Source organism: Syngnathus acus, chromosome 10, assembly GCF_901709675.1.
Source record: "Syngnathus acus chromosome 10, fSynAcu1.2, whole genome shotgun sequence".
NCBI lineage: Eukaryota > Metazoa > Chordata > Actinopteri > Syngnathiformes > Syngnathidae > Syngnathus > Syngnathus acus.
In genome coordinates, this window is record NC_051095.1 from 4,886,847 (window position 1) to 4,900,346 (window position 13,500).

Below are 13,500 nucleotides of genomic sequence, written 5' to 3' on the forward strand. Positions count from 1 at the left end.
TGTTTGGCAGCATGGACCCTCAGGGTGTGTGTATGTGTGTGTATGTGTGGGACGGGGGCGGGTGGTGGCACTTCAGGACCTGGCCCTGTTTGATCTATAGAGAATGCAACGGAGATGTCAGCACAGGGAATGGTTATTTCCCCCTCGGGGAGAAGCAGCCACAATCGCTGTGCCTAAAAATATATTACAGGTATAAAGTCAGATGTGAATAGCAGAATGGCTTTGAAATGGTAAATTAGCGTCTGCTCTCCTTCTTCGCCCGTCACCGATACGCCGCGCTCAGGGTTGCGCTGGTCTCGCTTACCTTCTCTCACACACACACAGACACACAGTACTTAATTATACAATTAATCAGAGTCATGTGGTGTAATTCATTGCATTCAATGCTCTGCTTTTGACCTTGTGGGACAAAAAAAGAGAAATGAGTGGTTCGACCTCAATGGGCAAGTATAAGAATTCACTTTGATTTGGATGGATTTGGATATTTGGTTAGAATAAGTGGTTCGAACATATTCAATGATTGGTTGCACAATTGCAAATTAGTAAATTATAAATGATACCATATGAAGATATTTGTATTTTGTTGTTGTTGTCATTCATTGTCAGAATGTCAAAGTATTTCAATTTTGTTGTCAAATTTGTTTTTTTTCATTATAACTACGAAAACTAAAACTATAATTTTGTATTTATTTTTACTTTTTGTAACTTTTTGTGTGTTGATTCCAAAACTGCCCTCATTTTCCTCTCCAGCGCATCATATTTTCATAAAAATAATATAATAATAAATGCAATATAATATGATCATATTTTAGACATATTTATGAATCAACAGGTGGTATTTTTCATAGCTATAAACCAACACATGATAAAATCTATATTGCGCAAACTTTTATAGCTTAAACTTCAAAACAACAACAACAAAAATATCTCCAAAGGCTGTCATACTAGAAAAAAAAGTAAATATATTTTTAAAAGAAGCATCCAAATTACATGAATGATAACAAAGCCGTCTCTGATTAAAAATTGCTATTGACCAGTCTAATAGTCATAAATAAAAAATCACTCATGGCACAGCGGTTCTTTTCCCTGACTTTGTTGCTGGGAGTAAACAATTTCGATAATGAATGTGGCTGAGTCCTGATTAAATTAATTTTACAAATTCAGTTAAAAATAATGAAATATTATACCACTAATAAAATAAACTTTATCTGGCCCACTTGTCAATCTGTGCAAAAATAAAATGTGGACACAAAAAGTCTGCCCACCACTGGCAAAACACAGTCTTGACCCAAATGTGCAAATATAAGCTCTGACATAATGTCCTACCGCTTGATCATCATCAATTAATTCCGTCGTCAGTCAGCCTCGTCAATCAAATTGCCAGACTTCCGTAAGTCCGCCTTTTTTCACACTGCGTCCGTTCTGCCCGCTCTCCATCAAGATGCCAAAGAGCACTTATCGGGCAGGAGACCCAAGAGGAAAGAAAAATAACCCTCAGCACTTCCCAGAGCTGGCGGCTGACAAACGATTGGGTCGGGTGTGGAAGTGATTCGACCATATCGGTAATATGAGTGATGAATACGAGCGGCGTCACGTTGGCGTTCATCATTCAGGAGCGAAACATCACCCTGAGGAGCTCTGATGACAACGTGTGCGTCTCTGGAAAGCAAAGACGGCTCAAATAGAAACACCTGAAAAATCTACTTTCACGCACTCATCAAGTGTTTGTACTTTGCGTCATACTTGAAAATGGAACAATCTCCCAGGATGGAATTTTATTGTCATCACAAGGCTCTGTGGTTCCATAACATTCGAGAGATAAGAGATGGGAACAGAAGCTGATTGGCCGACGTCGTTGGAACGAGACTCGAAATGACACCCGGAGCCGATGAAATGCCATTCCATTATTTTATTTCTTTCATTAGTATTATTTTCCCGTGTTGCATACTAAGCTGTAACATAACGTGGCAACCAGTGTGCTCGCGAGGGTGATAGATTTCAAAGCGGGCCAACGCATCAATCAATGTCACGAGGGTGATTGGTTGTTTGTGTGTGGGTGAGCGAGTGGCGCCGGGCCCTCCATCTTGAACATGCGAAGGTTGGCTGATTGCTCTCTCTGCCTTTCGATATTCATTGGAGCAACACGACACCTGTCTTATGGATCGCGAGCTCCGAGGCAAAGATCCTATTTACACTTCGACTCGGACAATCCCGATGTGTGCGTGGCCTCGAGGATTGAAAGTGAACCCTATGAATTCTGCCTAGCAACTCATTTCTTAAATTGTCACTTTTCGTCTAGCAGCAAACTGTATTTTATTGTCCAGAAACATTTTTAGAAGGGCAATTCAAAGAACTAATACAAACTTAGTATTTCTGAATGAGTTGTATTGTTTCTTAGAAAAGCTACATTGATCTAAAAAAACGACGACATCTAGTATAATCTAATTCTGACAACATTAATTGTGCTCACCTCAAAATTAAAACTCAGGACTCTACTGTTAAAAACGCAAACAACATTTCTGATATAAATGTTTTTTTTTTTTACAAAATTAATATAATTTAAAGCCAATAGACCAATCCTTGTTGAGTTCCAGATGGCGGCGCCCCTGGTGGCCGCGGCCGCTACGGGTCTCAGCATTCGACGAGGATATTCACAAAATATGTCGCCTAGGACACTACAAACAACTCAAAGTTTAGTTTATCCATCCAGTAGATTAGCGTATGATCGCCAGCGCCTGCTGGAGGTACGGTCATCGAGTGTTTTCGGACACGTAGCCACAACTACCCTAGTCTGTTTGCGTAGCCTCGGAGTGCTCAGGGCGCTAGCCCCAGGAGCTCACGACGCAGCGGGCTCGCCGGGCAGCACACGCCGGAGGAGGAGTAAGCGTAGGCGGTGTGACCGGCGGCGAAAGCGCGGCTGTCGAGGTGGGCTAACGGCTAAGCTGAGAGCTAACCCCTACAAACCGCCGCTTCCATCCATCTTCCTCTCCAACGTCCGCTCGCTGGATAATAAAATGGACCATCTAAAACTGGAACTCTCTTCAAAGAGGGAAGTTAGAAACTGCTGCGCTCTCATCCTGACGGAGACATGGCTGAACTCATCAATGCCGGACAACGCCGTTAGCCTGGAGGGGCTCGCTACATTCCGCGCCGACAGAAACAGCGAGCTAAGCGGTAAATCCCGAGGAGGTGGGCTGTGTGTCTACATCAACAACAACTGGTGCAAAAATGCTAGATCTGTCGCCAGCTTCTGCTCTTCGGACATCGAGCTTTTGACTGTGAACTGCAGACCCTTCTACCTGCCCAGGGAGTTTACTGTTGTTAGCATCACGGCTGTGTACGTGCCTCCTAGCGCTAACACTAAAGAGGCCATGAGGGTTCTCTACCGGACAATTAGTGAGCTGCAATCCACGCACACAGAGGGGGTTTTCATCATTGCTGGGGACTTCAACCAGGCTAGCATGAAGACTATTCTCCCTCATTTTTACCAACACGTGGATTTTCCAACTCGGGGAGAGAACACTCTGGACTTGGTTTACACCAATATAAAGGATGCATTCAGAGCAGCCCCCCGCCCCCACCTCGGCTCTTCAGACCACCTATCTGTTATGCTAACCCCTGCATACAGGCCCCTGCTGATCAGAGCAAAACCCACAGTGAAGCAGGTGAGGGTGTGGTCTGAGGGGGCCATGGAGGCACTCCAGGACTGCTTTGAGTGCTCTGACTGGGACATGTTCAAATCAGCAGCAACATATGACAATCAGATCAACATTGATGAGTACGCCATGACTGTGTCAGCCTACATCAACAAATGCTCCGAGGACGTCAGCACCACTAAGAACATCATCACCCGAGCCAACCAACGACCCTGGATGACTGAGGATGTACGTCATACGCTGCGAGCACGGAACTCAGCCTTCAAGTCTGGCGACAAGGAGGCACTGAGGACAGCGAGAGCCAACTTGAACCGTGCCATCAGGCTAGCGAAGCGAAGCCACAGTCGGAAAATTCAGGATTTTTTCCACGACGCCAATAACACCAGGAGTATGTGGCAAGGCATACGGGCGATCACGGACTACAACTCACCCTCCCCCCCGGTGGGTGAGGTTGATGCTGACTTCCTAAATGGTCTAAATAACTTCTTTGGGCGTTTTGAGGCACTAAACAGCACTCCGGCAGTTAAAACTGTTCCCCACCAGGAAGAGGAGGTCCTCTGCCTTGACTCAGCCGACGTGTGGAAGACTCTGAGAAGAGTCAACCCACGTAAGGCCCCAGGCCCCGACAACATACCTGGGCGGGTGTTCAAGGAATGTGCAGGCCAGCTGGCTGGTGTCATCACAGACATTTTTAACATCTCGCTGGACCAAGCCAAAGTGCCAGTGTGCTTCAAGGCTGCCTCCATCATTCCGGTGCCGAAGAAACCTCAAATCACCTCATGGAATGACTACAGACCTGTGGCACTGACTCCCATCATGATGAAGTGCTTCGAAAGGCTGCTCAAAGATCACATCGTCTCCAGACTCCCCCCAACATTCGATCCGTTCCAGTTTGCCTACCGGCAGAACCGCTCCACTGAGGATGCCATCTCCTCCGTTCTTCACCTGAGCCTGGCTCACCTGGAGGAGAGGAACACCCACGTGCGGTTGCTGTTCCTGGACTTCAGCTCAGCGTTTAATACCATCATTCCACAACATCTGGTGGAAAAACTGGAACACCTGGGCTTCAGCACCCCCCTTCGGAACTGGCTGCTAGACTTCCTCACCAACAGACCTCAGTCAGTCCGGGTCGGACAGAACACCTCCGATGTCATCACCCTCAGCACAGGCTCCCCTCAGGGCTGCGTCCTGAGCCCCCTGCTGTTCACCCTGATGACACACGACTGCGCCCCCAGGTTCACCACCAATCACATCGTGAAGTTTGCAGACGACACAACGGTGGTGGGCCTCATCAGGGACAACAACGACCTGGACTACAGAGAGGAGGTGGAGCAGTTGGTGGGCTGGTGCAGAGAAAATAGCCTGATCCTGAATGTGGAGAAGACGAAGGAGATCATCGTCGACTTCAGGAAGAACCAGCCTCACCACGCTCCACTGATCATCAACAGCTCAGCTGTGGAGGTGGTCAGCAGCACTAAATTCCTGGGAGTCCACATCACAGACGACCTCACCTGGACTGTGAACACCACAACACTGGTCAAGAGGGCACAGAAGCGCTTGTACTTCCTGCGGAGGATGAGGAGAGCCCACCTGCCCCCACCCATCATGAGGACGTTCTACCGAAGCACCATAGAGAGCATTCTGACAAGCTGTCTCTCGGTGTGGTGTGGAGGTTGCAGCGCCTCCGATTGGAAGAACCTGAGGAGAGTGGTGAGGACAGCAGAGAGGATCATCGGGGCTCCTCTTCCCTCCATTCAGGACTTGTCATCCCAGCGCTGCGTGTCCCGAGCCCGAAATATTATCAGTGACCCATCACACCCCCACCATGGACTGTTCTCCCTGCTGCCCTCTGGGAAGAGGTTTCGCAGCATCCGCTGCAGGTCCACCAGGTTCTGCAATAGTTTTTTCCCTGCTGTCGTCAGACTGCTGAACATTCAAACGTAGCATTCCTCTGCACACTTGTAAATACTGTTTTTGTCTCCTGCACTGTTCACATACTTTATCACTGCTGCACTTTGTACTTTATAATTATCTTATCTCATATTTTTATATAGAATGTCACTTTTTTTTTAACCAGCCGAAATACCTCTACATTGCTGAAAGCCGTATGCAACGAAATTTCGTTTTGTACACACCTAGTGTTGACAAAATGACAATAAAGTTCTGTCTAAGTCTAAGTCTAAGTCTAAGTCTAAGACATACGCCGAAGCAGAACTTAATTCATATCTGGTTTCCAGTTCTGTTTAGCTAGTATGAACTTCTACTCAGATACTCAGATATTATGGCCTGCAATTTTGCTGCTTAAAGTTTAATACGCTTCGTTTCAACGTGATTCAAGCCAGGCTTCTTTGAAGTGTATGAGATCACCCAAGCGCTTACTTCCAGTGCTAAATGTCAAGCTAAGGTTAGCTTGCCAATTAGCGCGATTCCTTGTAATCTTTTCATGAGGACAATACTTGTCAACATTATCTTATTGACCAACATGGAGGTTCTGATCGATGATTTGATTTAGTTGGCAAGCCGCCTCTCATCGCTAGCTAGCTGACGCTAAGTAGCGCTGAGTTTGCCTCGGCTTCCAACTACTAGCGTGTAGGCGGTTTGAGCACGGCCACTTCAGCGAAACTTGGGACGGTCTTGAGGGTTTAGTTTAGTTTTTGTTTTGCTGTTCACTGTGTTTTGATGATGCAAATTTTGACTGAACGCTTATTTCGAGCCTTGACCCGGTGCTCCCGCTCGACATAGCCATCGAGGTATTTCATTTATCAGTCGCGCTTTTCAGTGTGAAGAAAAAGTCAATGTTTGGCTCATTGTTAATACCTCCAGATGGCCTTCCGTTGTTTGATGCTATTCTTCTCCAACGCGGCATAAAGCAAAGCATGTGGGTGTTCGGGCTCTTGACGGTTATGTATATTTTCAGTGTGTTGCTGTGGCCTTCGGAGGATTAGTCACGGGTCTGTGAGCGTTACCGGAGTGGAATTAGGACCCCGCTGTGTTTGCAAGCAACACGAGCAGCACACAATCTTCGCAAACAAAAAGAAGGAGTGAAAGCAGGCGGAGGATTGGCCTGCTGTTAACTACTTAAAGCAGTGCTACTCAAAAACTGGGACTGCAAACTCATTTGCTATCCACTATTGACAAATATTGTACTGCAATGTTTTTCCCTCCATTCCTCTTCCACCCAATTCTTTGAAGTGTGTCAAACACTACCCCCAAAAAAATAATGGAATTAATAATAATGAATTCTTACTGCAATTCTGTCATCGTTGTGTGTAACAAAAAACAAAAAGAACGACGCTGATGCTTGTATCGCTCGAACTCTTACTTTTTAGGTGAATTTATTACGCTGTGATCTTCCATGCTTCATCCTAAAAAACAAGACGGGCTTTGATCAACGGCACCCCAAAAAAAAAAAAAAAAAGCTCCGGTAAAACATGGGTGGAATTGGCTTCATGTTTGACAAAGCAATTGTTTGATATATTTTTTGTATGTAGCGACCGTGGGACAACAAGCCAAGCTTTGGCTTCATGAAATATTTAGTTAGTCACGACAACCATAAAGCCTCAAATATCCATGATTGAATTTACTACCCCACATTTTCCATAATCATAAAGGGAAAGTTATCATTTTGTATTAAATATATTAAACACAGTGCAGCCTTGGTTTACTTGCTGCTAATGCAAAAAATATATATATATATGGTTATAGCCCTTGAGCAAAGCTTCGGCAAAAGCTGAAACAAAAACCAAAATCTAAATCTTTTTAAAAAGAAAAGCCATTGTTGACTCCAGTCAAAATTCCAGTGTTTTCTTGTTTTTATTGTAATTTAAGAAAAACACTCGCCTCTTCATTGTACTAAAAGTTCACTCATTACAATTCAAATCAGTCCCTTTTAATTGTTCATCTGTTTGTTTGGGAAGTTTTTTTTGTGTGCTATGAAGCTCCCAAGGATAGACACCGCGAGAATTTTCGGATCAAAACATCGCCGGGCTTAGGCTGGATGATGCTGCCAGCGGCGTTAGCCTTGTTTTCCTCTCCTTGATCTGATTCCCAACTCGTCGACGGGAAGGTAAAGAACGCAAAACAAATACACTTTAATGATGTGTTCCAGTTCCACCTGGCGACAACCATGATTTTTTGAATAATATATTGCCCTATATAACAAGTGATTGATCTATTGTGAGGGGGGCTACACCCCCCCCCCCCATGCCCCCTTACGCTACATGAAAAATGCCTCTGTCATAGAAAGTCATTGGTAATTGGTGGGTTGGTGTCTGGAGGGGCGTAATTGATAGGGAAGCAAACTGCTTGTTACTAGGCAGAATTCAAATAGTACCTAAATGAATGTTTGAAAATAAATGTACTCCATATAATCATTAAATATAACTGATCTGTGTTTAGCTAATTTACTGTATTGTATTAAAAAAAAACAAAGAAGCCAAATAAATATCCAGTGACACTTAGCCGACCACTAGAGGGAGCCCACATGCCACACTTTGAGATTCAAAGTGAAATTTCCTATACATTTGACAGTACTTTTTAAAAGTCTGAGCTCAATGAGCAATTATTCTTGTCTACCCGCTTGGTAGAAAAATGTTGGTGGTTGAAAAACAATATTTGACCTTGCTTGAAATGTTACTCACCCGAAATGCTACCATTTGCGCGTTCCAATCCTGTCTTTTTGAAGATAAACGTACCTTTAAAGGAACCGTGCATACATATCAGTCCACATCAGACAACTCGTTTGCATATCTGACCTGTCAATAACGGCGGAGGGAGTGAGCCGCAGAGCGAAGGCGGGATTTAATTCATCATCGTCGTATCTCTGTTCTTTGTTCTCGGGGTAAATGTGGCGGGCATGCTTCAAAGGCATTTTAATGGGGTGGCAGCGTGAAGATGCCAGGAGGCCAATTACACGTGCGCTACACTTTAGTACTTTCCGTGAATCCTGCTGCTCAGATATGGTGATAGCTCCGATTCCTCTCCTGTGGAATAGCTGACCTTGACCTGGGTAGAATTGGTCGTATGCAAACAGCACGGGGAGTACCTCAAGTTGTCTGCAGCTCCGAGCTGCGGAAAGAGTGAAATGTCGACTATTCAAGCTATCGCTAATGCTCGGAGCTTGCGTTGATGGGATTATAAGGCTTGAAAGGTGGAATCTCAGTGAAATGACTCATATGTCTGCCATGTTTTCTCCGTGGCTCAGTGAATCATCTAAGTCTGCGATCTTAGGCCGACTCAAATTATCTGAGTCTTTTGACTCGAGTCATTCAGTCCAATTGCCGTAAGCCGCTGCGTGTTTGGTCCAGCCGCAAACGTAAATTGTTTCCATTGAGTCGGTTCACTTGAGTCGTTAAACCAGAGTCTGCTAACTCCACTCAGTGAGCCAAATCATCTTAGTCTAAAGTTTTCGTTGAGTCCGTTCATTTGAGTCAGTGAATCAATGTGTCTGAGTCTGCCAACAATACTCAGTGAACCAAATCGTCTGATTGAGTCTCTTCACTTGAGTCTGTGAACAAGTGTCTGTTAACTCGATTCATTGCGTCAAACGATCTGAGCTTGCAGTTTTTCCGTACTTTACAGGATCCAGCCAGAGGACTCATAGGACCCAGAACTTGTGATTCCCGATTCAGTCCAAAGATGTGTTGGATGTGGATAAGAAATCCAGCTGTCGGTAAGTCAAGTGTTTGAGATTATCTCGGTAACTGGTAAGGCTACTCTTCAGGTTTGATTAGGTGTCAACCGTAAAGTGGAAAAAGAAAAGAAAGAGGGATCAAATAAAGAAGACAATTTGGAACATGTGTTGAAGCTGGACAAGCGTACTGTGACTCGTTATCACAGCTCCTCAGCTTTTACAGTACCAGAATATTTTCTTCACCTCCGTCTGTAACACAACATCCATCCAGTCGAACAAGAAAAAAAAAAAATGGTCCCAGTTGGGGTAAGGGAGCCTTCCCCATCCATCTGCTTGGAGATGAGTGCCCTTGGATGTCACAAAATGCCTCAACATGCCCCTCATGCTCATCAGCCAGGAAGAGCCTCACCCCGCCTCGCGTCTCGGCTTTGGCACTGGCGTTCGGTTCTCGGCAGGGTGCGCTTGATTTGACCAGAAGGAGGCGTCTCATGATTGATGACTCCCGCCACGGCGCCGCGGCCACACCGATCTGGCTTGGGCTTTATCTACAGATGTGTATGGCCTGCCTGTGAGTAATTTAGAGCACCTCAAGCATTTCTCTGCCAGCTTTAGCTTGGGGAGCCATGAAATAATTTGCGGTAAATTGTCATATCGTTTAATAAAGAAGTGCTTAGCTACATGTGGGGAAACTAATTAATCTTATTTTAACTTCAGGAAAATGAACAGTACTGTTATGACATCCTTGCGTGAATTCTGTCCTTATTTTTAATTAACAAATGAGGCAGTTTTAGGCTTATTGTTTTAATAATACAAGAATAACATTGTCTGACTTTTTCCCTTTGTTGAACTTTCATTTTGACATCATATTACGATTACATCCAGAGGAAATGGACTGTGACGTGGGCCTTTTTTGTTTCAAAACCAGGTCAGCGTTTTTCCCCCAAAAATGTGGCTGTTGTATAACATGTCAAGTCTTGAAACTAATGGCAAATAGATAGCAGTTGAAAGTCAGAAACATCCGTACAAATATGGTTTGACAAACACGACTAATTGGCATCTACTCCTCCCCATGACGAATTACACACGCGCGCACACACAGCATCCATTTATTCTAGTGAAAGTGCGCCATCAGTTGGTGGCTTTTAGCACTGCAGTGGAGTCACCTTATAGTCTTCCTCTAATTTCCACCTGGCAATGGTGGATGGAGCAAAGTGAAGGCCATTGTGTGTTTTACAACATCGTTTCGAACTGGGGTTATGACCCAATTGCACCGTTGTGCTATTGATGATAGCCACCCTGATTTATTCTCGGATGAGGTCATCAATTGAGCTGCCTTGACGAGACGGGACAGCAAAGGATGAGCCAAGGCGAACTTTTGCCCCGTTGTTTTGTAATCGAGTTTCCCCCAGAGGCCTTGGCTAATGCCGCAGAGTATATGGGTAGCTAGATAGCTATCAAGCTATCAAGCTAAATTGGATGGATGGATGGATGGATGGATGGATGGATGGATGGATGGATGGATGGATGGATGGATGGATGGACGGACGGACTTTTTTTAAAGAACACTTAAATGTCGAAGTAAAAAATGCATTCATGAATGAACAGTATTTTCTTTGAAACTTTTTTGTCCAATGAACAGTTTAAAGAATGTAGCTGTTAGCCGAGGGTCGCATCCACATTAGTCATGTTGTTTTCTGCACTTTAAAATTGCTTTCCCGCAGCCGTGCTCATTCTGTTCAGTCCTCATTTTTTTGTCAAGAAATCAAATGAAAAGGTCTCCTTGCTTTTTCTTAGTTGTTGTTTTTGTTTTGTCACTCGCCCTGTATCGTTAAATCTGCCGTTAACATGTCCAATCCTGTCGAGGAATAGTTTATTACTGGTCTGACTTGCCTTTTTTTTTTTCCCCCAGGAAGCTTTTCTGCAGCAATTCTCTTTGTCTTTCATCACTCTAAATGCTCCTAAATGGACTGGAGGCTGCTGGAGATGGTGGGGGTGCGATGGCAATAACCTCAACTTTGTGTCAGGAGACGAATTTGGAATCTTCAGTGCCTTTCCTGGCATGAAATGTATTTACAAATACCTCCGCGAGATCCAATAAAAGGTTTAATATTTAATTAGGCTTAAGGGCATGATGGTAAGATGGAGGACTTCCTCCGTTAAAACGCGCTTGCACTTTGGGACGAGCGCTTCATAGCTCTGCGTTTATGCTCCCGGAATGTGGAGAAGTGTACCAGAATTGGGCCAGCTGCAAAAAAAAACTAAAAAGTCAGAATGTTAGGAGAATAAAGTCGTAATATAATCAGGAGAAAAACTTTTTTGTTGTGATGGTTCTATTCAATACAAATATTGATAAAAAAAAAAGTCTCGTGTTCTTGAATTTGTTTGCTTTTGAAGTGTGACAATATATTTTTTATCATCATATTTATTAAATAAATAGAATAAAATCTGCCCTTACTTCTATCGTACCAACCATAATAATTTCCATCATTTTATAATGAGTTAACAAACACACCCCGCAGGCTCATCAATGACGCCATTTGATGACATCACGCGGCCCTCCGACAGCTTTAATACTTTAACGTTCGCTTGTCACATCACATTTTCTTTTGAAGCAAAGTTTAGTCCTCACGAGAGGCACAAAAGCAAACGTGGTGGCACAAATGTCCAATTGTAGTTGCATCAAAAGAGGGTGCGCTTTAAAAATGGATAACAAGCGGAGTGGCTTGCATAATTGATGGCGCTTTGTTACGCAAGCGTTCCTAATGGTAGTCAGACTGACTATTGTCTCCTCCCAAACGTCTCCCCGCCCGCTTGTAAAACGTTCACGGGACGTCTGATAATGATTATAATCGTATTAAAAACGCAGGTGGAGTGCCGCGTTCCTGTCAGCGAGCAGCAAAAGAAGCGCGCCCTTCCCCGATCTCTTCTTGCCGCTACTTAGCTGGTGCTCGTGCTGAGCCAGCGCATTAGCCATGCAAGCATCCATCCACACTGCAGCCTGTCACTTATGCACAAGTCAGCGGAAACAATCGACGGTCCTGAGATGCCTTACTTTGCCCCTTTGCTGGCCTCATTCGCGGATTATTACCGCTTTTTTTGTCATTAAATATGATTTCAATGAGATGTCCTTAATTACACCAGAGGCGCAACCGAGCCAGGGCTGGCAAGATTACTGCCTGAAAGGGTTGCAGTAGAGTGGACGAGATTCAGGCGAAATAAAATAAATACCGTAATTTTCGGACTATAAGTCGCACCGGAGTATAAGTCGCACCAGCCATAAAATGCCCAAAAAAGTTAAAAAAAACATATCTATGTATATAAGTCGCTCCTGAGTATAAGTCGCCCCCCCACCCAAACTATGAAAAAACCGCGACTTATAGTCCGAAAATTACGGTAGGTCAGGACTAAGTTGTTTGACCAGTTATTTGCCTAAAACGTCTGCTGCGGTACCAACATGCGAAGTTGTTTACCATACTAGTTCTCATTAGGGAAGCGTGTCACCTATTTTGAGCAGGCGCCTCAGGGAGAAAAAAAAAAAGTCTTCCATAAAAGAAGTCCTGCGTGCGTGGCGGTGACATCGTTAGCGCTGGCGTTTCTTTTGTGTTCTCAGGACGGGAGTCTTATCAAAGTTTCCCATCCGGAGCGCAGACGCGGCACGGCGCACAGATCAATGCCCGTCTATATTGGGAAGCCAATTAATTTCCTCCACCGGGAAGTCGCGCATGCGCCAATTAGGCAAAGTTGAGTCTGTGAGGGCACATAAGCATGCATGGCGCCCAGGTGCATTGTGGGCATGTTGGTGGGAGACGCACTTTTTTAATCCAATCCCCGTGATGGAGGCAAGCCGGTTGCTTAATTAGAAGTAGATGAATGGAAACAACTACATGGGGTGTACACAAAAAAGGAAAATGAAGGACGTCATTGCCCTCTGCTGGTCATCATACAACAATGCATTGATAAATCAAAATATGGACGCTGGTACAATCACATAAGATGCAACAAATACAAAAGATGATGGTACAAAAATAAAATACGTATGTGTGTTTGATATAGAAAAAAGTGACAACTACCAACTTTTACAACACGTGATTTTTCTCATAAGGAGGAATAAAAGTAAGCAAATGAGAGCCTGAGATCTGGTTGCGTATGGACACCCTTTTGTGACTCGTGATGTGGCTGTTTTTGGAATTAACTAGTTACACAAACTCATGA

The 13,500-nt window shown here is 44.4% G+C and overlaps 1 long non-coding RNA gene across 1 annotated transcript in view; it reads left to right on the plus strand.

Moving 5' to 3' along the window:
- LOC119129365 overlaps positions 1-9,567 on the plus strand; it is a 29,005-nt gene extending 19,438 nt beyond the window's left edge. The window contains exon 2 of the long non-coding RNA XR_005099176.1: positions 9,237-9,567. This is a non-coding gene — a long non-coding RNA (uncharacterized LOC119129365). The remainder of the gene's footprint in view (positions 1-9,236) is intronic.
- The last annotated feature ends 3,933 nt before the right edge of the window (positions 9,568-13,500 follow it).